General features: G+C 32.2%; 1 long non-coding RNA gene across 1 annotated transcript in view; it reads left to right on the forward strand.

The window, feature by feature from the left end:
* The window catches only part of LOC127155101 (uncharacterized), a 40,345-nt gene that overhangs the window by 6,829 nt on the left and 9,282 nt on the right, over positions 1–24,234 (forward strand). The window contains exons 2-3 of the long non-coding RNA XR_007825534.1: positions 10,355–10,402; positions 16,989–17,112. This is a non-coding gene — a long non-coding RNA (uncharacterized LOC127155101). The remainder of the gene's footprint in view (positions 1–10,354; positions 10,403–16,988; positions 17,113–24,234) is intronic.

Raw genomic sequence — 24,234 nt, forward strand, 5'->3', positions numbered from 1 at the left:
CACAATTAAACATTTTTTTTAATATATATATATATTATGTGATAAGAAATTTTTATATATATATATATATATATATTATGTGATAAGAAATTCAACATCCTAATATCAATGTGACCACTTGCCCAGAGCTAGCATTTATTAATTTAATATTTAAGTTCTACCTTCATTATATTGTTAATTATATATGATTGGTTCTATATAATTGCTTTTAGCAAAAATCTAAACAGTAACACAATTTTGAAACAAACTATTAATTTAACGGCTAAACTGCAAAAAATAAGTAAACGAAAATAAAAATCAAACAATTGCTACGAGAAAATATTTGAAACAAAAGTTATTTGTTATATTATGTGATAAGAAATTCAACGGCCTAATATCAATGTGACAACTTGCCCTGAGCTAGCAGTTATTAAAAAGTAAAATCAGCTTCATCTTTAAGTTTAAGTCTACCTTCATTATATATTTGATTATATGTGACTCTGGACAAAACCAGTCATAAGGGTAAATATTTTTAAATTGAGATTCATACATCATCTGAAAGCTGAATAAATAAGCTTTTGTTAGGATAGGACAATATTTGAAAATCTGAAATCTGAGGGTGCAAAAAATCTAAATATTGAGAAAATCACCTTTAAAGTTGTACAAATGAAGTTCTTAGCAATGCATATTTCTAATCAAAAATTAAGTTTTGATATATTTACAGTACAAAATTTACAAAATATCTTTATGGAACATGATCTTTAATATCCTAATGATTTTTGGCATAAAAGAACAATCGATAATTTTGTCTCATACAGTGTATTGCTATTGCTACAAATACACCTGTGCTACTTACGACTGGTTTTGTGATCCAGGGTTATGTATAATTGCTTTTAGAAAAAATCTTAAGAGTAACAAAATTTAGAAACAAAAACAAAATATCAAACCATTGCTAAGAGAAATTATGGGTAGTAAATGCTCTTATTAAAAAAGCATCATTGTGACAACTTGCCATGAGCTAACACTTATTAAAAAACAAACAAACATCGTAGTAGGTTTAAATCTACCTTCATTATATAGTTGATTATTGTGTGAATATATGTTTGTGTGGTTTGTATTGTGTTGCTCACCCAACAGATATAGCCAAAATATAATTATAGTGATATTAATACTGGAAGACAGTATTTACAAAAATAATCAAATTTAAGGCCACATGATATTAAAAACAATTTTTTTGTACCTGAAAGGCTGTTATAAAAAAAAAAAGGAAGATAAACAAATACTAAAACATTTGCAAATTCATACGTGTGTGTGTGTATTTTTCAATTTAAATATATTAAATTATGAATTAAACTGATATTAAATTATATTATATTACATTTTAATATGCATATTATATAATATATATTTTATAGTTAAATTATTTGAAATTAAAACATTTGTATTATTTGAAAAATGCTAAATTAATGTAGTGCGATCTGACTTTTGGACCCCATTGTGTGTGACATATAGACTCTTTGCCCTATAATGAGTATTAAGATGTCCTACTAATCTAGTTCGCTGTCTTCTAGTTAGATTTCCCCCTCGCTGTCAGTATGTAGACAGAGATGTCCAATTAGACCCTGTGTGAGAGAAAGCAGACAAAGGCATGTACCGCCTTCTTCAGTGCAGCCCGTGAGATCTGTAAAGTCTCCAGCTGAGTGATTCATGTTATGCTCTTTTCAATGCCTCTGCTTCTGCTGCTGGAGCCAGTTTGTAATAGTGTGCTGTGCATTGATCTGTACATTTCCTGCGATTTGTCCACTCTCTGTGACTTAAACTGTATTTGTATGCAGACCACCTGCTTTGTGTTTCTGAAATGTATTGATTTGTTTAGTACAGTATGTGCTAATATGGTTTCTGAGAAGAACAGCTTAACTAGCATGAATTTCCATGCTGGTTGGTGGTCTAGATGGTTTAACAATGGTGCATTTATTTGGAATAGGGGTGTACGATATTTAGCATTTGCAATTGGTGTTTTAACAATATAAGAGCTGACATTAATATGTCACGGTGTTTCTTTTTTGAATGAATCTGTTTGAATGAATCATTTGAGTCAGTGATTCAATGATTCATTTATAAAGACAGCCACTTGCTTTGACAAGTTATTTTGAATGAATCATTTGAATGAATGATTCAGTGAATCTCTCACTAAGACAGGCACTTGCTGCCACCTACTGGGGGTTTTAGTGTCATTTATTTATCTGAAAATAAATATTTAGCCAAAGTACCAGCACTAAGCAAAATGTTATTTAATCATCGTTATCAAAACAAAATCACTATAAATACTGAGATATTTTTTGTCAATATCACACAGCCCTAATTTAGAAATGAAACAACAGTTTTTCCCTCTCTTCCTCTCTAGACAATTCAGTCTGAGCATTTAAGAGACTCTTGCAAAGCTCTCTGTGCTATAAACTGCACTGCAAACGTTTACGACATTTGGAGGGAAAGACCGGATGATCTCTACACACTTATATGTAGTGCAGAGCCAGAGCCATCTGTGCTGCCATCATGAGCGCCGCCATCCACCCTCAGAGTCTTACACACCTAACACAGACGATCTGATTGGCGTTTGTCGATTATTATACCGAAGCTCCGGGGTCTTAAGAATGCAGCACTAAAAATGCTTTAAATGTGCCATCTGCTACATTTAGCAGTAAATTGTAAGCACCCATCTTTGAATTTATTCATATTCAAGAGTTTGAGGTGTTTGTAGTATCTAAATGAGATTTAGGTTCTTCGGTGTTGCCTCTACAACAACATTTTTGACAGAATAGACAAAAGTTTGGTTAGGATGATTAGTAGGGCTGTCACTAATGATTATTTTGGTAATCGAGTAATCTGACGATAAATTGGGTACTTACAGTTAAAAAAAGGTGAATTCAGTAATACTCTTGAAAATGACTTCTAATACAGTAGCAATGAGGCAATAATAATTAGTTCAAATAAAGTATCAAAAGCAAGTAATAATAGGGTTTTATTGAGCAAAACTTAAAATGCATGATGTATTATAAACAATAGAACTTATGTACATTATGCATTATAATAAATGACTGCAGAGGGCACCAATGGCCTGATGATTGTTTTTACACTTCTAATCATGATCTAATCTTTGTTTAATATTGACTAAACAACATTTATTTCAAACGTCCACTTAATTTTTAATATTTGGCCATTTCTTTATGACATAAATGCTACAGCCATTTTTTAAATATGTGGACATCAAAACATGTAAACTCAGAGAGAGGGGTCGAGAAATCACAATGAACAGTTAGCATACTGAGAAATGTACTGATGTATTCTGATGTTTACGTAGGCATAGGAATATTCTGATGATTAATCAAGTAATCTGATAATTATATTATATATATATATTTGAATAATGTTCAAATAAAGTATCAAAAGCAAATAATCATTTGGTTTTATTGAACAAAACTGTTAAAATATATAATATATTATAAACGACAGAGCTAATGTAAATTACTTATTATAACAAATGACTGCACCAACAGCCTGATGATTGTTTTTGCACTTTACTGCGTGATCTAGTCCTTGTTTAATATTTACTAAACAACATTTAATTCAAATGTCCACTTAGCCTTTAATATTTGGCCATTTCTTTATGACAAAATGCTACAGCCACAGTTCACTTTACTACACTCATGTAAATAATTAAAGCGCATGTATTTAGGGCCTGAGCACCGATGGTGCAAGGATCCTATTGGAATTGCTCAGATTCCTCCTCTTCTTCAAATTGAATCGCATTTTTGAAGGACTAAAACATGCTTTCAAACTCATGAAACATTGCACACATGCCAAAAGTGTTGAAAATTTTAATCTGATATGGGTTTCAGAAGTGGGTGTGGCAAAATGGCTCCATAGCGGCACCTATAAAATTTCAATGAAGTGCCCCTCGAGTTGTTTCACATACATGTACGAAATTCGGTAGACACGTAACACAATACCTACAAAACAGGAAGTCTGTTATTTTGAATTTTCTCTGCAAGTTTTGCATCATTTTTTCCATTTTGAGGTGTTGTGTTTAAACAGATGTTAAACAAACAGATTTAGTCAGTGTAATCTAAAGCCCTTTGTGACGTTGAATTCCAACGATCTTGAGTTTTCATTGAAGGGCGTGTCTGTAGCAGCCTGACAAACTTCAATATTTTGCCATGAAAAGGGAAGTTTTCGATCTACACCAAAATTCACATGTTTGATAAGAGTCCTGTCCTGAACACATGCTTATGACCATATTCAGTTATGGTAATAGTGCCACCTGCTGGCAACAGGAAGTGGCATGTTTTATGCTCTTACAAACTCGTCATAGAAATGTAATGACATCAACATTATATTTAGTCAGTTATAATCAACAGTTATAGTCAAGCACTAATTCAAACACACCTTGTTCGGGTACAAGGGCTCTTTCAACACTGCTTGCAGCTTTAATTATTTAATTGAATCTTACTGTGAATTCATAATAGCATTCTATGCTTTATTATGATTTTTAAATGGCTTTTATATATCATGCAGCCTTGGAAAACGGTCAAATAATGAATTTTTTTTTATGGATTCTCGTTTGCGGAATGCGCCACTTCCGGTATTTTGCCGGAACGGCACGTGCTAATTGCCGTCGAACATTTTTTTTTTTTTAAATCGAGTACTTGAACTGAATCGAGAAAAAAAAGAATAGTTCACCTTAAAATAAAAAATGTATGAAAATGTACTTTTCCTCAAGCCATCCAAGATGTAGATGAGTTTGTTACTTCATTGGAACAGATTACTTGCTCACAAGTGAATCCTGTAAATGGGTGCCGTCAGAATGAGTCTAAACAGCTGATAAAAACATCAAAATAATCCCTAAGTAATCCACAAAACTCCAGTCCATCAATTAACCTCTTGTGAAGTGAAAAATTATAGGCACATTATGGTTGCAGTGTCAAATTAATTCTTTTGCAAATTTAAGTTTTCATTTTTTTGTTTGTCAACAATTCTTTCAGTTTGTTTTCACAATAATTTTTTCATTAGCGATGATAATGACCTTGTTGGCTTCACAGACTCTTTTGTTATGGAAGCATCATCGCATTCATTCCTTAGAGATTTCCATCGGCTCGTACATCAGCAGATCATGCAGCTGCACAGTGACGATCTGCCAAGTCCAAATCACATGTTTTCCCACTGTTCAAATTGTCGTCTGTTGCATTCGTTGGCTCTCTTGACACACACACAGACACACACTGAAGTGAAGTGAGTGGGAAGCTTAATTATACAGGCTCCTATCTGTTATTTAATTTTTTTTTTTTTTTTTTTTTACACGGCCTTTTAATGTGTGTAATTAGTGGCATCCCAAATCATTTCGAACAATCAGCTGTCCCTCCAACAGCGTATAGTCATTATGCTCTTAATAAAAAAAGAAGCTTGGCTTTGAAAGAAGGCAAATTAACAAGAAGTTTGGGAAGTTCTGCTTTAGGATCATATTACCCTGTATTAGTATAAAAAACAACCCTGAGAACTGATATTTGCACCAATGATCCACCAAAGTAGCTTATTACTTCTAAAGTGGAAATTAAATTAATTCTCATTACTGCACTGTGTTTTATTATTACAGCTGTTTTCTGTGTTTTCCATATTCCAGGATGGAATACATTAGAAGTGACCATTATAGCACACATAGAAAGCAGTCATAATAATAGAGCATGATCGTGGGCAGCTGTTTTTCTTGGAGGGCAGCAGTGCACATGATCTCATCGGTAAGAGGAAGCCGGTTTAATGGCATGTTGTCCAGGGCAGATGGATCATTGTGGATTTTTCATGAAGAGCTGCTGCTGTGGACAGTTGCTGGATGTCCATCACGACTTCAGTGCTTCTCTATAATGTGTCCTCCAGTGCCGTGACCTTTTCTTCCCATTTTCATGAATCATTCTGCCAGGCCTGACTCTTAGTGCCCTTATTGTTTGAGATCCCGACTTTATTAGAACGAAGAAAGCATCTATCTGCTGTAGCTAGCCAAGCTGTCGTCTTTTTAGGACTAAAATAGACTAAATCTCAAAAAATAAATAAAAAATATTGATAAATGAAATTAGGTTTGTAAGCTTGCTGTGTATTACATAAGTGAGTGATTTGAAACGTTTTACATTAGAAACATCCCAGCTTGATGTTAGCCATGTTGCAAAGATAATGACACAATACTTTAATCAACACAGAATTAAACGGCATGCACAAATGTTGAATAAATTAGTAATTTTTCTTTGGATGGAACTATATGTGCTATTTGTTTCCACCTCAGCAAAAATAAAATAGTGGACAATTAAATAAATTAAACTGAGTAATATAAAAGTATAAAATAACAATAAAATAACAAATCTGAGAAAAAAAAAATATATTGGACAATGAGGGTATTTTTAAAAAAAGTGGAGTGTTCCTTTAAGTGTATTGGCCTACTTTTGATTTATCCATCCAAAATTTGGGAAATTACGTGACATTCCGCAGTATACAGGAAATTCCTTTTTTATGACTGGATTCTGTGATTACGTACGTGTTTTCCGCATTTTGGAAATCACAGGGCCCTAGTAAACTGTAAAGAATACAAATGATGCTGTCTTAGAATATGTTCAAATTAAGGTATTTTACAAGAGCACATTATCCTTTTGTGTCAGCCTTTGCTTTTGGCTATCTATGTAGAAAGCTCTGTAAATATTAAAACAGAGCTACAGGATCCAGGGAAGACACAGTTTTAATGTGTTATGTGATTGATAATGAGGCTGTGAGGGATGGACGTACAGCCTGTTCAACATTTGTCATTATTATTCATGAAAATACGACCAAAAAAGCAACTTTTAGTTACCAAGCTGCTCCCATCTGTTTGAAGCATCTTTGGTTGTTTCGTCTCCGCTGTAGAGCTGTCCATCAGCGCAAATAACTGGCTGAAGTAGCTCATTATTTCTCCAGCAGGAATGACATGGATTCTCTTTATGGCGTGGCGCTGTGTTACAGAGACATGTGTTGGTGACAGGTCACGTATGTATGCGCTGTAATGATCACGTTAAACAGATGAACGTATGGAACAAAAGACCCTAATTTAACAGAGAGAATAACCTTTATTTAGTATACTGTCACACACTGACAGAGAAAATGGTTGTTCACATTTAGCTGGCGTGAATGTAGAGCAAACTGGATCTGAGCTGCTTGGGAATTCTGGATGGCGTTTGTGTCCAGACTGATTGGGCATCGCAAATAATCTGAATTTTTCCTCTCTGTGTCTCGGTTTGGTTGTGTTTGTGTTGGAGTAATTGCTGGAGACTGCTTGTAAACAGTATGCACTGATTCTTATTTACATTTATACATTTGTCAGATGCTTAGTGACCTACAATAGAGGGATGATGATGATGATGGTGATGAAGTTATTTGAATGTGACAGGGGTTAGTAGTATTTCTGTAAGACAATATCTGTTTTTTATCAGTTTGTCTTGGACTTCACTGCAAACTTGTAAATTTCATTGCTTTCAGAATTGTGTATTGTGAATTGTGTATATATAAAAACAGAGACTCTACACAGGGTTATTATATTTAACTAAAACTGAAACCAACATTAAAACCTTTAAAAATGATTTATAAAATAAATTCAGTGTTAACTGAAATAAAATGTTATTTCAAGTAGTTGGCAAGGCAACATTTCTAATTTTCTTTTAATTGAACTTGATGTGCTAAAATAACTAAAACTAAGTAATTTATAAAATGTGAAACTGAAAAATAAAAACTATCTATAATATATATACACTGCTGTTCAAAAGTTTGGGATCAGTCATTTTTATATATATTTTTTTTTTTTGTTAAAAAGAAAAGCATTTATTTAAAATAGAAATCTTTTGTAACAATATAAACTACTGTTTAAAAGTTTGGCATCAGTACATTTTTATTTGTTTATTATTTTTTTTAAAGAAATTAATACTTTTATTTGGCAAGGATGTGTTAAATTGATGAAAAGTAATAGTAAAAACATTGTTAGAAAAGATTTCTAGTTTAAATAAATGCTGTTCTTCTTAACTTTTTATTCATCAAAAAATCCTGAATAAAGTATCACAGGTTCCAAAAAAATATTAAGCAGCACAGTTTTTTCCAAACTGATAATAAATCAGCATATTAGAATTATTTCTGATGGATCATGTGACACTTGAGTCATGGCTGATAAAAATTTAGCTTTGCATCACAGGAACAAATTATATTTTAAAGTATATTTAAAATGGAAGCCATTATTTTATATTGTAATAACATTTCACAGTATTACTGTTTTTTCTGTATGTTTGATTAAATAAATGCAGCTTTGAATGGCACTGTATAAAACAAAAATCTAAGGAAAACAAAACAAAACACAAATACTGGGAAAATATGTGTGTGTGTGTGTATATATATATATATATATATATATATATATATATATATATATATATATATATATATATATATATATATATATATATATATATATATATATATATATATATACACACACACACAAAACACAACAGAAATTACTTACACTAACTAAAATAAAAATTAAATAAATAACATTAATTCAAAACAAAAAACCTATAATCATATCTCAATTATGTTAAAATAACACTGACTCTACAAAAGAAGGAAATTCAGTATATTCAGTGTAGACAAGACTTTAATAATATAAATCAAAATAACATGATTACTGCTACAGCTTCTGAACTTAAACTAATTGATATCCAGTTTCAGGCTGATTTGATCCAATAGCTACAAAATTAGAACTATAATGATAAAAGGAAATCTAATGTAATAGAATATGTGCATGATGTCACAATGGATGCACTGACGCCCATATCCATTATCTAGTGATTACGTAATTACTTTGTTTTTATTTATGCTTTTAACAATAAGACAAAGCATTCTAGCAGACTAATGTTTTTGTATATTGTATAATAAATATGCACAGATTAGAAGTGAAAAAAATTCTACCACAAATTAAAGGGATTAAAATAAAATAAAATGCAATCCAATAAAATATTTCAGTAAATTACAAACTTTACATTACATAAATAAAATATAATGCAATATTTAAATAAAGCATTATATGAAATAATAAAGAAATGGATTTATTTCCTTGCTTTTTTGATCCAGATGGTGTAGAATTCTTAAGAAATGCTGTTTTCCCAATGAAAACTGTTAATTCTTGCACAGAGCTGGTTTATCTTTAATAATTTAATGACTTTGTGACTGGCAAAACAACAAGTTTCAAATAGTTTAATTTTGTGTGTGTGTGTGTGTGTGTTATTGTTCAAGAGTGTGTTGTGGTATTTTGAGTTGATTGTTGACGTAGAAACACACAAGCATCTGCTCACTGAGTATGATTGACAGGATGCTACTACATATAATCACACAGAATACGGATTATAGTAGGCATGACTACATACTAGACTGAATCTCTATCACATGCAACATGTTTTCTACCCTCACTGTCACATAGCAACAATTTTGTATCCATAGAAACAGCTTTAAACTTAAAACAAAATGTATTTTTATCTCTTTTTTCCCTCTAAAGCAAAACAAGAATTCTCTAATTGGAAATGGATAGACTTTGTGTCACTGAATTGTATTTTTTCCGATGCAACACCTGCTTACTGTATTCAGCAGTAGCTAAAAATATGTGAAATGAAAAAGCTTTAACATGTATTCGCATGACATATTTTTATTTGCAAATCACGCATAAAATATTTAATTCAAAATTAGTAATCCTTAATGTAATATTTAATATTGCATTTATTCATTACATGTATTTAATGTTTTTAATTATTATTTATTATTTATATTATTTTTAACCTATCTAATCTAGGATTAGGTTAAAAGGTTTGCAGCAGGTCAGTTGACTCGTTTCTCTTGCTAACTTTATTTTTTTGGTCTAGTTCTTCAGGTTCAAATCCAAAATATCATTTAATATGATCAAATTAACCTGACTACATTTAGAGTAAGGCCATTTTCACTTATTACAGTATAGAAAGCTTCTGAAATGTCACATTATGACATGAATAATGTCATTATTTAAATGTTTTATTTTCAGTTAGTGTACAGGAAGAAATTTAGTGTCAACTTTCCACAAAATGCATAACATACAGTATAGCTGAACATGATCATTACTTCTGTTCCTTAATGTTATAGTTATTTAACTTATCTCAATTACTTACAGAGCTGCACAGCAAATAATGTGCCTCACCTAAAAATTAAAAACCTTTGTCACTTTAATCTATTAATTGAAAACTCAGGCGGTGAAATTGAATTTGCATTGTAAATCCTGTGTCTGTATTGTTCGTTTCAGAGCGGGATTATGTTTACTTTGGATTTCTTGGGAATCGATACAAACTCGGTGAGTCACAAGCCAATAACATTTATTCATTACAACCAGAGCATCAGTGGAATTGCAGTTCTAATGAATGATATTGTCTTGTTAATTGTATAGTCTAAAAAATTGCAATGGTTGTTTAGATCAATTTATTATTGTCCCTGAATGCTTGCCCTTTAACAAAAGCAATATATGGCTCAGACGCTTGATTATTAGTCCATGACAATAATAAATCTTTGTTTACTGTATGCAATGATATTGCATATTGTACATTTGCACAGTGTGGCATTTTAGCTGAAACTGTTGAACATTGTCGGTTGCCAGGTTTCTGTCCAAAGTTGCTAGTTTAACTTGTATATAAAAATTTTATATATTAGAAACGAGTGATGGAAATGCCACATTTCACATAAAAATGATTTCATTTGCATTTATTGTGTTTCACCTGCTCGCTCTGAGGAGCAAGTAATTTATTATATATGAAAATTATTATATTTAGTGGCTTCTCCTATTTTTCTTAGTGATATATAGTGCCAGTTTACCAGAAAGTAATGATTTTATTAAGCATTTTTATGGTTATCGGTATCTGTTACTTTGAAAACTGATTTGCCTAAAAATAATTTAAAAACATTAAAAGAAGGTTTTTGTCAGAGCACTTGTTATTCTTAATTTTGGGATAAATTTTCACATCAGACATGTATATCAGTGCGAAATATTGGTTATCGATCTACTCAGTCGACCCCTAGCAACAACCAGCAAACTTTCTGGTACCAATAACATGGCAAAAAACACCACCAGTTAAGAAAATCAAAAACCACCTCAAATGAGCGTCACAACTTTTTTGCGAATTAAAGGATTTTTATTTGAAATGTGGCATTTCTATCACTCGTTTCTGATGCGATACTTCAAAATGTGCATAAAAACAGGATGATGGAACATACTATTGGTGTTACCACATTTTGTTATTGCATAATAGCAATTTGAAGCAACAAAGCAAGCACATGTTGAGGCAACCTGAGCGACAGAAACTGTTGGCGATGCAATAAAGATGAGCAGAATTCAGTTTTATACAACTGAACAATGACACAATACAGCAACAACTAGGGGTTGCCTGATTATCAGCCTGGGGTGCGTTTCCTAAAAGCATCGTTAGCTAACTATGTTCATTAGTTCCACTGAACTCTATTGGTAACGACGGAACTTTGTGAAATGCACACCTGGTCGATTATCGGGGCCAATATTAAGCATTTTTGTGGTTATCAGTATAAGTCATTTTCAAAACTGATTTGCTGAAAAAATTATGTAAAAGGCATTGAAAGAGTTTTTGTCAGAGCCCTTTTTATTTGAAATTTGGTCTTTCCATCACTCGTTTCTGATGTGATACTTCAAAATGCGCATAAAAATAGAGTGATGGAAACAGCTATTAGCGTTCAGACAATTTGTCATTGATGTAATAGCAGTTTAAAGCAACAAAGCAACTTGAGCGATCGAAACTGTTGGCGATGCAACAAAGATGAGCAGAACTAGGGGTCAATCGATTATTGGTCTGGGGTGTATTTCCTAAAAGCATCATTACTTAACTATGATGGTAACGATGGAACTTGCGACCATTGTTTTTTCTTTTGGGAAACACACTCCTGGTTGATTATCAGTTCTGATATTAAGCATTTTTATAGTTATCGTTTCAGTCATTTTTAAAACTGATTCGCTGAAAAAATTATTTAAAAGCATTAAAAAAAAAAGTTTTTGTCAGAGCCCTTGTTATTCTTAATTCTGACATAAATTTTCATTTTCACAACAGACATATATCAGTGCAAAGTATTGGTTATCAGTCTACTCTGTCTAAAATATTGGTCAATAACTAGTAACAATCAGTACACTTTTAAGTATGAATAAAATATCAAAAACCACCTCCAGTTAAAAAAAAAGTCAAAAACCACCTCCAGTTAAAAAAAGTCAAAAACCACCTCAAGCGAGTCAAAAACTACCTCAAGTAAGCAACAAGACTTTTTTGCGAATTGAGGGATTTTGATTTGAAATGTGGCATTTCCATCACTTGTTTCTGATGCGATAATTCAAAATGGGCATGAAAACAGGGTGATGGAACATACTATTGGCATTAACAGAATTTGTCATTACATAATAGCAATTTGAAGCAACAAAGCAAGCACATGTTGAGGCATCCTGAGCGACAGAAACTGTTGGCGATTTTAACTCTCTTGGTATCTCTTGCTTTCAGGAGGTGCAACCCTGATTGATTGCACCAATATTAAGCATTTTTATAGTTATCGGTATTGTTTTTTTTTTTAAAACCGATTTGCCAATTAAAAAATATAAAAGCATTGAACAAACGTCTTTGTCAGAGCCCTTGTTGTTCTTAAATTTAACATAAATTCTCATTTTTATACTATATATATATATTTATTAGTGCAAAATATCGGTTATCGGTCTGCTCGTTTTGTAATAATCGTTATTGGCCCTGAATAAAACATATCAGTTGAGCCTTGGGAACAACCAGCACACAGTTTAGTACCAATAACATATTTATCCTGGCCCTGATTCGTTGAATACATAATAATTCACACAAAAAAACACACAGAAAAATTTACTCAACCTCAGATTATCAAAGATGTAGATAAATCATCAGATTTAGAGAAATGCAGCATTCCATCTCTTGCTCACCAACGGATCCTCTGCAGTAAATGGGTGCCGTCAGAATGAGAGCCCAAACTGATAAAAACAACACAATAATCCACAAGCAATCCACACCACTCCAGTCCATCCATTAGTATTAGTGAAGTGAAAAGCTGCATGTTTATAAAAGAAAAATCCATCATATATGTTTGTAACCTGTTTCATTGTTTCCAGCTGAAGTAGAAGTCCTCTATCCAGAATATTGCTTTCTCCAATAAAAAAGTCTCATCTGAATCAGGAGAGAAATCACAGATCAAGCACCATTTACAGGCCAAACAGTCTAAAACCATTCTAAACGAAAGTGTGGGTAGATTTTGATATGAGAAGACAACAGAAGAAGGACTTTTTCACTGGAGGAAGAGTTATTATGGATTATGAACTCATATTTTGGCCTGAAGCGAGTTCAAAGCCAGTTCAAAGTTGAACGTCTTAATGATGAGTTAGTTTCTTACAAACATGCATGTTTTTACTTCACAAGCCATCAACTGATGGACTTGAGTGATGTGGATTACTTGTGGATTATTTTGATGCTTTTATCAGCTGTTTGGACTCTAATTCTGCATAGGATACATTGGATCCATCATGTAATGATAAATTTCTCCATATCTGTTAAAATAAACAGACTTATCTACATCTTGGATGGCCTGAGGGGGAGTAAATTTCAGCAGATTTTCATTTTTGGGTGAACTATTGCTTTAACCCAGGGGTGTCAAACTCCGGCCCTGGAGGGCCGCAGCCCTGCGGAGTTTAGATGCAACCCTAATTAAACACACCTGATTCAACTAATCAAGTCCTTCAGGCTTAATTGAAAACTGCATAGTATGTGTGTTGGAGCAAGGTTGGAACAAAACTCCTCAGGGCTGTGGCCCTCCAGGAGCTGAGTTTGACATCCCTGCTTTAAAATGTCAAAACACTCTTGTTAAAGACATCAAATTTTGTCATTGTTTATAGTAAATGTCCTTACACTGCCAGAGTCCTTGTCATGCACTCAATCAGAGCGCGTCCCTGCGGCGCAATCAGCCTCACTGATGAGACGCTCACACCAGGTACGAGCACAGAATCACAAACGCTCTATCGCATTGTCTCTCTCACCTTTGAAGCCCGAAGCCCCACGTCACCTCAGCCTCTTCAGGGTTTTCTTCCACCTCAGCGTCTTTCAAAGGCCAGAGCCCATTATCCTGCTTCGCTGGAGAACAAAGTCTTTAATTCCCTCTGTGCACAAGGTGATACGCTTGACGATGGTGGAAGGAAAGGGTCATGACCCTGGTTCAACATCACCTAGATGAAAATGTTTAAAAGGCCCTCGGGGGCCGACAACGCTCTGTGAATGTTTTTCTACACCTGATCCTGCTCTGTGCCATTACAGAGGCCAAGACACGCACTGTGTGTTCATCATAACGTGATCGTTTGTGTTGTTGTTTAAACTCTGAGCCTACAGTAAACAAACCAAGCAATTGATTTATTGTCTTGGGGCACTTTTTTTAATAAACCGCTCATATCGATCTAAAAAAAAAAAAAACAAGAGCATTTTTATGTGATATCTAATAGATAGCTGAAAAAATTGTGGCTTGTGGGAAACGACTGATGGAGAATACCAACTGAATGACTCTTCACAGATTCAATTTGCACGCTGAGCGTGATGGGATGCTTGCATGTGATTTTCTTTGTCAGATGCAATTCTGCGCCACACTTGCTGCTCTGTACAATTTAGTCTGAGGACTCTTGTAAAGGTGACATTGAAACGGGTGAAAGAAATAATCAGGAACAAAATGAAAAAAAATAAAGAATAAAAATAAAGAAAAATAATACATAATATATTTACATTCCTAAACAATATCAATATTTAAAATGTAAATATGTAGTTTATAATTAATATTCTTTTTAATCTTGTGCAATTACTTGTAAAAAAAGAAACAAGTATATGTTTACATTTATATAAACTATATTAATATATTTGAAATTTAAATGAATATGTATTTTAAAATTAATATTCCTTTTAATCCTGTGCAAGTATATAAACTATATAATTTTTTTTTTTTTATATATATATATATATATATAGAGAGAGAGAGAGAGAGAGAGAGAGAGAGAGAGAGAGAGAGAGAGAGAAAAAAATATACACACACATATAGAAATTCTTTTTTTGTAACATTCTTGTATATAATAAAAAAAAATGTATATAAGAACAATTTTGAAATTTTTACATTTTAGCTTTTTTTTTCAGGAGAACTAAAAACTTTTAATCAATTAATTATTCATTTTATAAACTATACATATTTTTAAAATGTATATAAACTATATATTAGCCTATATAATCATATATAATACATTTTGCAATATATTTATAAAACCGTATCTTTAATATTCTTTTTAATCTTGTACAATGTTTATTTTTGTTTTATTGATTACATTTATATGAACTGTTTTTATATTTATATATTTCTCATTCTGAAGTTAGCATTTTTATATATATATATATATATATATATATATATATATACTATATTTTTTATATATTATATTAATATTATTTTTAGTCTTGTGCAAATTTTTTTTTTTTTTTTTAAGTTACATAAACACACATCCATACACACACACTTATATTGCCATATATGTTAATGTATCTTACATACATTAATGTCCATATAATGATTTTTTTTTTATTATGGTAGTGTGTATATATATAGCAATATTAACCATATAGTATACCAGCAATATTTATTGTACTTATATATGCAACTTGTGCTGATTTCTGTTAGGTTTTACATAGATTTTTACTTCGTATATTTCATACATGGAAATGTTATATTCAATCAAATTTTCAATAAATGGGTGGACTGAAGAGGAGTTTGGCATTGTGAACAATGTACGTCTATGTACATAGTACATTTAAAATCCTTATTTCAATGCTTTATTAAAACACACACACAAACATGCATTTCTTTTTTTCTTTCATGACAACTACTTTTAATCCTGAAGCTCTCATTACCTTAATACAATAATAAAAAGTCATCCTGTCCAGACACAGTAATCTTTGTGTACAAATTGGCATAAATTAAATTTAGCATAGCAAATACTACCTTAATCTACTTGTACCTCTATTTAATGTTAGAATTTTAGTAATGGATTGTCTAAATTACATTTGTCTCTGTAGAACAGCAAGATAAAGCTGCATCAGTGCTGGTATTTGGGCTTGTGTAAATGCTGCTTTGTGGGGGCTGGGTGCTATCAGCATAACAGTTTGCTAATATTAGTATACTAGCTGTGAGGAACAGAGTAGCGGGGTCAATCTGCAGCTATGTCTCTAGAGATGAAGAAGAAGACAGCGTCCACCCGTCCGCAGTAATAACACAATTAACAAGTCGGGGTGAAAAACAAGATTATAGCTCTTCCTGCCTTTTTCGTTCGGTTCGGTTTGTCCATCTGCACGTCAGCAAGAAAGGTTTAATAAAGCACTGAAGAAAAGATCTGAATGTACTATGTATGTATTAACAATGCAAAACTCATCTTTAATCCAGCAAAACAACCAGTCATAACTGAAGTCATTTACCCCATAAACAAGTGTAATATTAAATTTCCATATATGAAATGTATTGTCATGCTGAGTAAAAATATATGTTAAATTAAAATAAATACTATATGGTCGGTATTGATATACTACTATATAAAAAAAATCATTGTATAGATGTATAGATATTGTATAGATATTAAGATATGTGCATTTATAAAATGTTATTATGGGGATTTTGTATATGTTACATCATCTTCTAGACAGAAAATGTATGTATATGTAAAAAAATATTGATTATAGGTAAGATATATGACAATATAAGTCATATATTACATTTCCATATGGGGCATATAGTTTCCAGAGGTGTTTTCACTTACATTTTTGTAATGGGCCGCCATTTGTTTTCAGGAACTGCTGATGATTTAAAGCAAAAGCAACATCGGTGGTGCAATGTTCAACTTTATTATGCAAATATGGATCAACGTGAGGCAGTGACTACCAATGGCCGATCAGTTTGAGCTCCTCTTTAAAGGTACAGTAGCAGTAAAACCTCCAATTTACTGCAAATTATTGCACTCTCATTCCATAGAAAATAACATGGTAATGCTTCTGATTGCTTCAGAGGTGGTAAATTGTAAACAAAACTTTAGCGTGATGATGCCATGCAATGCTAGAATGTGCTGCAAGCGTACAGTTAACAACAGAGTGTTTTACTAACAGGTTTTATTATTGTTTGTTGTTTGGCTCATGCATTTTATTGTGTAACTTTGACTCATGCATTTTTATTTGCTGAAAAGTCAACATTAATCATGTACACCTTTCTAGGTGTTTATGTAATGTCACATCTCAGTAAAATTGGAGTTTTTGTTTTTTATTTTTTATGGAACTAAACCATATAGGGTCTTGAAAATTAATATTTCAAAAAAAAAAACTTTATTAAGGACCATAATCTAAAATCTTATTGAGATATCTGTACTACTTCTTGAGTTATAGTCATGAAAATTTTGGAAAAGGAATATTTATGGCACTCAGACTGGTACTTTCTATCATGTAATTGTTTTGATAGAGGGAAACAAGATGCATTTCTAGTTTTAACATTATTTACTCATCAGACATTCGTCTTTAAACGAAAAGAGAAGAAATGTATATTCAAGTGACCCACATTTGGTTTTTGACCATTGAAAATTTACTCTTGGAGCCATATTGAGTTCCCAATATCTTTGGAAATCAACCATAGAGGACCTTAAAAAAAATAAGAATACCGAAAGAAAAGTTTGTTAAAAACGAAAATCTAAAAGGATCCACACTGAATGCTATATTTTGCAGCGATATGGATGAGATTGTGGCTGCCATGCGCTGTCAAATGTGGCTTTGCCGAGCTCAACGGCTCTGGCCCAAGCTGTCATATAAATGAAACTCTACTGGCTATTTAAGAAAGGGGGTGGTTGATAAAGGGGCACTGCTTGATATGTCCCGCCCTGTCTCCTGTTTCAGTTGATGTTACGTCAACACAGAATAACGCTGCGTGTTTCAAAGCGCTTAAGTAGACCTTTAAGAACCAGAATTTTAAAACATATTGCAGTATCTTTAATACTTCTTGATATACAGTCATGCAAACTTTTGTAAAAAAAAAATATATATATATTTTTCTCCATGCAATAGACTTCATTGGTGCCCCAATTTTGAACTTCCAAAATGTAGTTTAAATGCAGCCTGTTCTACACAAGCTTTTGTGCTTAAAACGTATAAAAAAATATTTTTTTTTTTCGAAAAAAATGACTGATTGTTTCACTAGATAAGACCCTTCTTCCTCGCTTGGGATCGTTAAGAGCCCTTTGAAGCTGTATTTAAACTACATTTTGGAAGTTCAAAATCGGGGCTCCAGTGAAGTCCATTATATGGAGAAAAATCCTGAAATGTTTTCCTCAAAAACCATAATTTCTTTACGACTGAAGACAGAAAGACATGAACACATCTTCGATGACAAGGGGGTGAGTAAATTATTTGTAAATTGTTATTCTGGAAGTGGAGTTCTCCTTTAAAAACAATGATACCAAGAGAACAGTTTGTTAAAAAAAATAAAATCTTAAAGGATATTAAGACATCTCTAGTGCTTTTTGAGTTACAGTCATGCAAACTTTGTAAGAACAAAAACTTGAAAATGCTTTTCACAACTTTTTAACTGCCACCATTGGCATACAGTGCAACAAAGATTGCTAAAGTCAATTTTTTTAACCAACAGACCTACCGATCTCTCTGCAAAAATAAAAGAATGATACTGCCATCTTTGCCGACTGCTTGATATGTCCTGCCCTGTCTTTCTGTTTCAGCTGACATTATGTCAACACATAGAATAACGCTGCATTTCAAAGCACTCTTTAATCTTTAATACTTTTTGAGTTAGTCAAACTTTGTAAAAGAAATATTAATGGCACTCAGACTGGTATGTTCTATGCAATTGTTTTGATGGAGGGAAACAAGATACATTTCTAGTTTCAACATTATTTGTTCATCAGACATTGCTTAAAAAAAAAAAAAAAGAAATGTCATCTAAGTGACCCACATGAAAATGTACAATTTAACAAAATTTTCTCTTGGAGCCGTTTTGAGATTTCAGTATCTTGGAAATGAACCGTATGGGACCTTAAAAATAATGATACCAAGAGAAAAGTTTGTTAAAAACCAAAATCTAAAAGGATGTTAAGATATCTCTAATGCTTTTTGAGTTACAGTCATGCAAAGTTTGGAAGAACAAAAACTTGAAAGTGCTTTTCCCCACTTTTGAGCTGTCACCATTGGCATACAATTCAACAAAGATGGCCAATGTCAATTGTTTTTACTAACATACCTACCAATTTCCATGTAAAAATACCATAAGGTTGCTGCCAGCTTTCAAAATGATTTTTACCCCCTGTAATTTGGCTCCAAGTCTCAGGTGAAAATTGTCATTTTCACCCCTCTCTACAAAATAGTGTATTACTTAGTAAATATTCATCCATGACATTTACTATTTTGCCTTGCATCCCTATTTATGTTTCAAAAATATTAAGAAAGTTTTTGAATTGTAGTTGATTTGCCAGAGTGACCAAGTTGATTGCAGAGCAGCATAATTTTAAGGGTCAGAAAGAAGGTTTGCAGCTAAATTAAAAAGAAGTTTTTCATGCATGAAAAATTGAAACATGGCCTATTTAAGTGAAGTACTATCTACAAAATTAGAAAATTTAATTAAAATATAGTTCAGTAGCTGTAAAGGAATACACTGTGCCGTCAGGCTATTCATATTCTGCGTTTCGTTTAGTGAGTCATGAAGACGTTTATAAATCCAGCTGCCTTTGGTGACTGCGTGAGGTGGGTTATCAAACCCGTCATTCACGTCGTCAGATCCGTCAGTCCAGAAATCCTGTAGGAGCCTTTTGTTTGTCTTCTGAGAACCTCCAAAAAACATCCTGTCAGACATACTGCCTCCTGACTCCTTTCTGCAATTATGCAGATCAATCTTGCTGAAAAGAAAAACTGCCAGCCAAGAGCAGGTTATAATTATGACCCTCCAATCTGTGATCTCTCAATCCTCCAAGCGCTAATTGATTTTGACACACCATTTTGTTCTGTTAAAATCGTCTCTGAATGTAACACGCTCTCGGCTTCGGAAAGCAAGAAGACACTTTGAAACTTTGAAGTATCTTGCTGAAAGTGCTTGGGGATTCTGTGCTTTTGACACCAAGACAGCATCTTCTGGAAGAGCTGCATGAATTATGAGGTTCTGAGGAAATGTAATGCATCTTGTGTTTCCATTAGAGCTGTAATATGGCAAAATTACATTTCAGACACAATCATGACCTTTACAAACACAAGGGAGACAAGCTTTCGTCTTCATCCTGACATTTTTCTCTGCAGCAGTGGAAAAATAATGGTCAAACGTTCCTGCAGTAGATCAAATGGTAGAACATTGGTGGACAATGCATGAACCGATAAAATGCATAGAACTTTGGATAAAAGTTATGTATTTTGCAGACATGTTTATCCAATGGAGTATGCATTGCATTCATGTTTTACATTTTATCATGACAAGTAAGTACATTTAATCCAGAAATTTTTATTATTGTAAAGCACAATGATCTCGCTGAAAGAGCTTTTTCTAATTTTAAATCAGTTGATTGACAGTCCAAGATCCTTTTAATGCATTTTATTTTTTTATTTACAGAATATAAATGCATTTTTCTTCCTCAACTTTTAATCATTTTTAATAAAAATACATGATATGATTAACTGTTACAAGATACAAAAAGATTACTATACACATTTTATATTATGACTGTTTTACAAATTTTAGAATAAAAGTAGAGCAATTAAAACTTTTAATTAAAAACAAGATATGAGATATTGGTTAAATTAAATTTTAATTGATTTATCAATCCAAGATCCATTTAATTTCTTTTGTTCTTAATTTATACACTCATAGAAATGGAAATTTAATATACAAATGCTTCATCTCAAGGATTCATGTAATAAAATCAAAAGTCTATGTAATTTCAAAAGCCTAAATATTTTACACATTTAATTATTAATTGTTTTATCAATTAATCAGCATTTTTATTATTTTATACATTTATGGAAATAATTCAGAATACAAATGCACATTTTCCTTTACCAGTGGACTATTTTATACATTTTATAATAATAGCAGAGCAATTAGAACTTTTAATTAAAAATATGTATGCCAATTTATTAATTGAATTATTAATTAATTTATCAGTCCAAGATTTATTTAATGTGTTGTTATTATTTTATACACTTATGGGAATAATTCAGAATATAAATGCATTTTGTTTTTCTATACCAGTGGACAAACATAATAATTTTTATGACTATTTTATAAATTTTATAATAATAATAGAGCAATTACAACTTTTAATTAAAAATGCAAATTCATTAATTAAATAAATAATTAATTTATAATAATATAATATTATAATTTATAATGTAATATTTATAATATTAATTTATAATATTAATTAATTTATTGTTTTATACACTTATGGAAATAATTAATAATATAAATGCATTTTTTTTTAGAAAGATTAATATATACTCTACCAGTGGACAAGCATAATCAGTTTTTATTATGATTATTTTACATATTTTAGAATAATAGCAGAGCAATTAGTAGTTATATATATATATATATATATATATGTGTGTGTGTGTGTGTGTGTGTGTGTATATGTATGTGTATGTATATATGTATATATGTGCTAATTTAATTATTTGTTGATTTATAAATCCAAGAACCATTGAATGCATTGTTACTATTTTATACACTCTTGGAAATAATTCAGAATACAAATGCTTTTTTTTTTTTTTTTTTTTTTTTTTTTTTTTTAATTAATATACACTCTACCAATGGACAAACATAATCAAATTTTATAATACTTACTTCACACATTTCAGAATAATAGTAGAGCAATTACTTTTAATTAAAAAAAAATATATGCCAATTTATTATTTGAATTATTAATCAATTTTTCAGTCCAAGATCTATTTAATGCATTTTTTATTATTAAAACTCATAGAAATAATTCAGAATAAAAACATGTTTCGTAGAAATATTAAAATACACTCTATCAGTGGGCAAACATCATAATTTTTATTATGACTATTTTACACATTTTAGAATAATAGTAGACCAATTAAAACTTTTAATTAAAAAAAATATGTGGCCATTTATTAATTGAATTATTAATCAGTTTATCAGTCCAAGACCTATTTAATACATTTTATTATTTAAACTCATGGCAATAATTCAGAATACAAACAATTGGAACTTTTAATTCAAAAGTACTTAAGACAATTTAATCATTTATTTATTTAATTTATATTCATTTATTAAAATGCATTGTTTATATATTAAAAATCTTTTTTAAAAAAAAAACAAAAAAACAACAACAGTAGTTAATAACATTTTTACTTTATAAATGATATACATAATTTTTTCTCGCTTGAAACATTTAAGCAGAAGCCTTAATTTATGAAAAAATAAATTCTGAATTCTTGTCTTGCCTGCAAATATTATTGAAGACTGGCTGAAAATGCTTTACAGGTTATGAAATGACCAGATTGCTGGTTTAATAGTTGTAGCAAACACACAGTATAGCTATATGTCAACCGCACTGGCAAATGACATCATGCATTGTTCACAAGAGCCTGTTTTTTTTCAAAAGAGCTGATGTTTCAGACATACATGTGGTGTTCATAGGCCAGTCCGCAAACGGCTGCCACTGACAGCATACAATCAGCCTGACGTGCAAATTGAGTTTGCTTCTATGTTCCTGGTGTGGAATACCAATGAGGCCAGTGTCATGCAACTCCATGTGTTTGTGAGCAGGTCGGAGTGCAAAGACATTTCGCTCTCGATGTGTTTGTAATAAGAGGTGAGGCACGGGGTTTATGGGTAGCGCTCGGGATGGATTGGCTCTTCAGTTGCAGGGAAAGTGGAGGGCCTTTTCCTCATATCTGTGCGGACATTCCCCAGCGTGCTGAAATAAAGGGCAGCGGTGGGAACTTGACTCTAGTAATGACGCCATTAGTCTATCACGAGTCTCTGAATGGAAGACCATTTACAAGGCCCCAATGACAGATATTATCATCTCACTGTGCTGAAGCTCAGATGACGTTATGTGCATCCTATTGCGCTCTACATGCATGCTGTCTGGGTCATAAGCCTCATGCATTTAGTCATTGACTGGTCATTCTGGTTGATGCTGCCAATTTCTGACAGCAGTAGATCTTTTTAAAGGCCATCCAAGATGTAAATGGGTTTGTTTCTTCATTAGAACAGATTTGGAGAAATGTAGCATTACATCACTTGCTCACCAATGGATCCTTTGTAGTGAATGGGTGCCGTCAGAATGAGAGTCCAAACAGCTGATAAAAACATCACAATAATCTACAAGTAATCCACACCACTCCAGTCCGTTTTTATCAGCTGTTTGGACTCTCATTCTGACAGCACCCATTCACTTTAAAGTATCCATTGGTGACCAATTGATGCAATGAGAAATTTCTCCAAATCTGCTTATTTTTGGGTGAACTGTTCCTTTAAAGGTCCTATTATGCTCTTTTTCTGAAACTTCTGAGACTTGATTTTGAATAGAACATGCTTTCATGTTTCGCATTATTTTTCACACAATTTACGTTATTACAATACCTTTCTCCCAGCCTGGCACAAATAGCTCGATTAGTTCCAGGTTTAATGAAGGCCCGCCTTCCGAAAAAAGGAAATGTGTTATGATTGTTTAGCTATCCCAGGGCATTGCGATTGGCGAACAGCTTAGACGGTGTTTCAGTACTGCCACCTTTGTCAACACAGTTAGCGCAAGCTAGATTAATAGTGAATCTTACGTTTTAAATATGGATATTTTTCTTACAAAAACGCATCAGTTCGTTACAGGAGACCCCCGGGAGCCATGTGAGACACTTTTTTTTTATTATGGATGGATGCACTTTATTAGACTTTATTAGGCTCCAATTGCATTCGTCTGAAAGAAGGAAGTCATACACATCTAGGATGCATGGAGGGTGAGTAAATAATATGCTACAGTAGTGTTGAGGCCTATCCTCAGCCTGCGAGATCACTGATACATGATATTATCGTGCT

The sequence above is a fragment of the Labeo rohita genome, chromosome 23, assembly GCF_022985175.1.
Source record: "Labeo rohita strain BAU-BD-2019 chromosome 23, IGBB_LRoh.1.0, whole genome shotgun sequence".
NCBI classification, from domain to species: domain Eukaryota; kingdom Metazoa; phylum Chordata; class Actinopteri; order Cypriniformes; family Cyprinidae; genus Labeo; species Labeo rohita.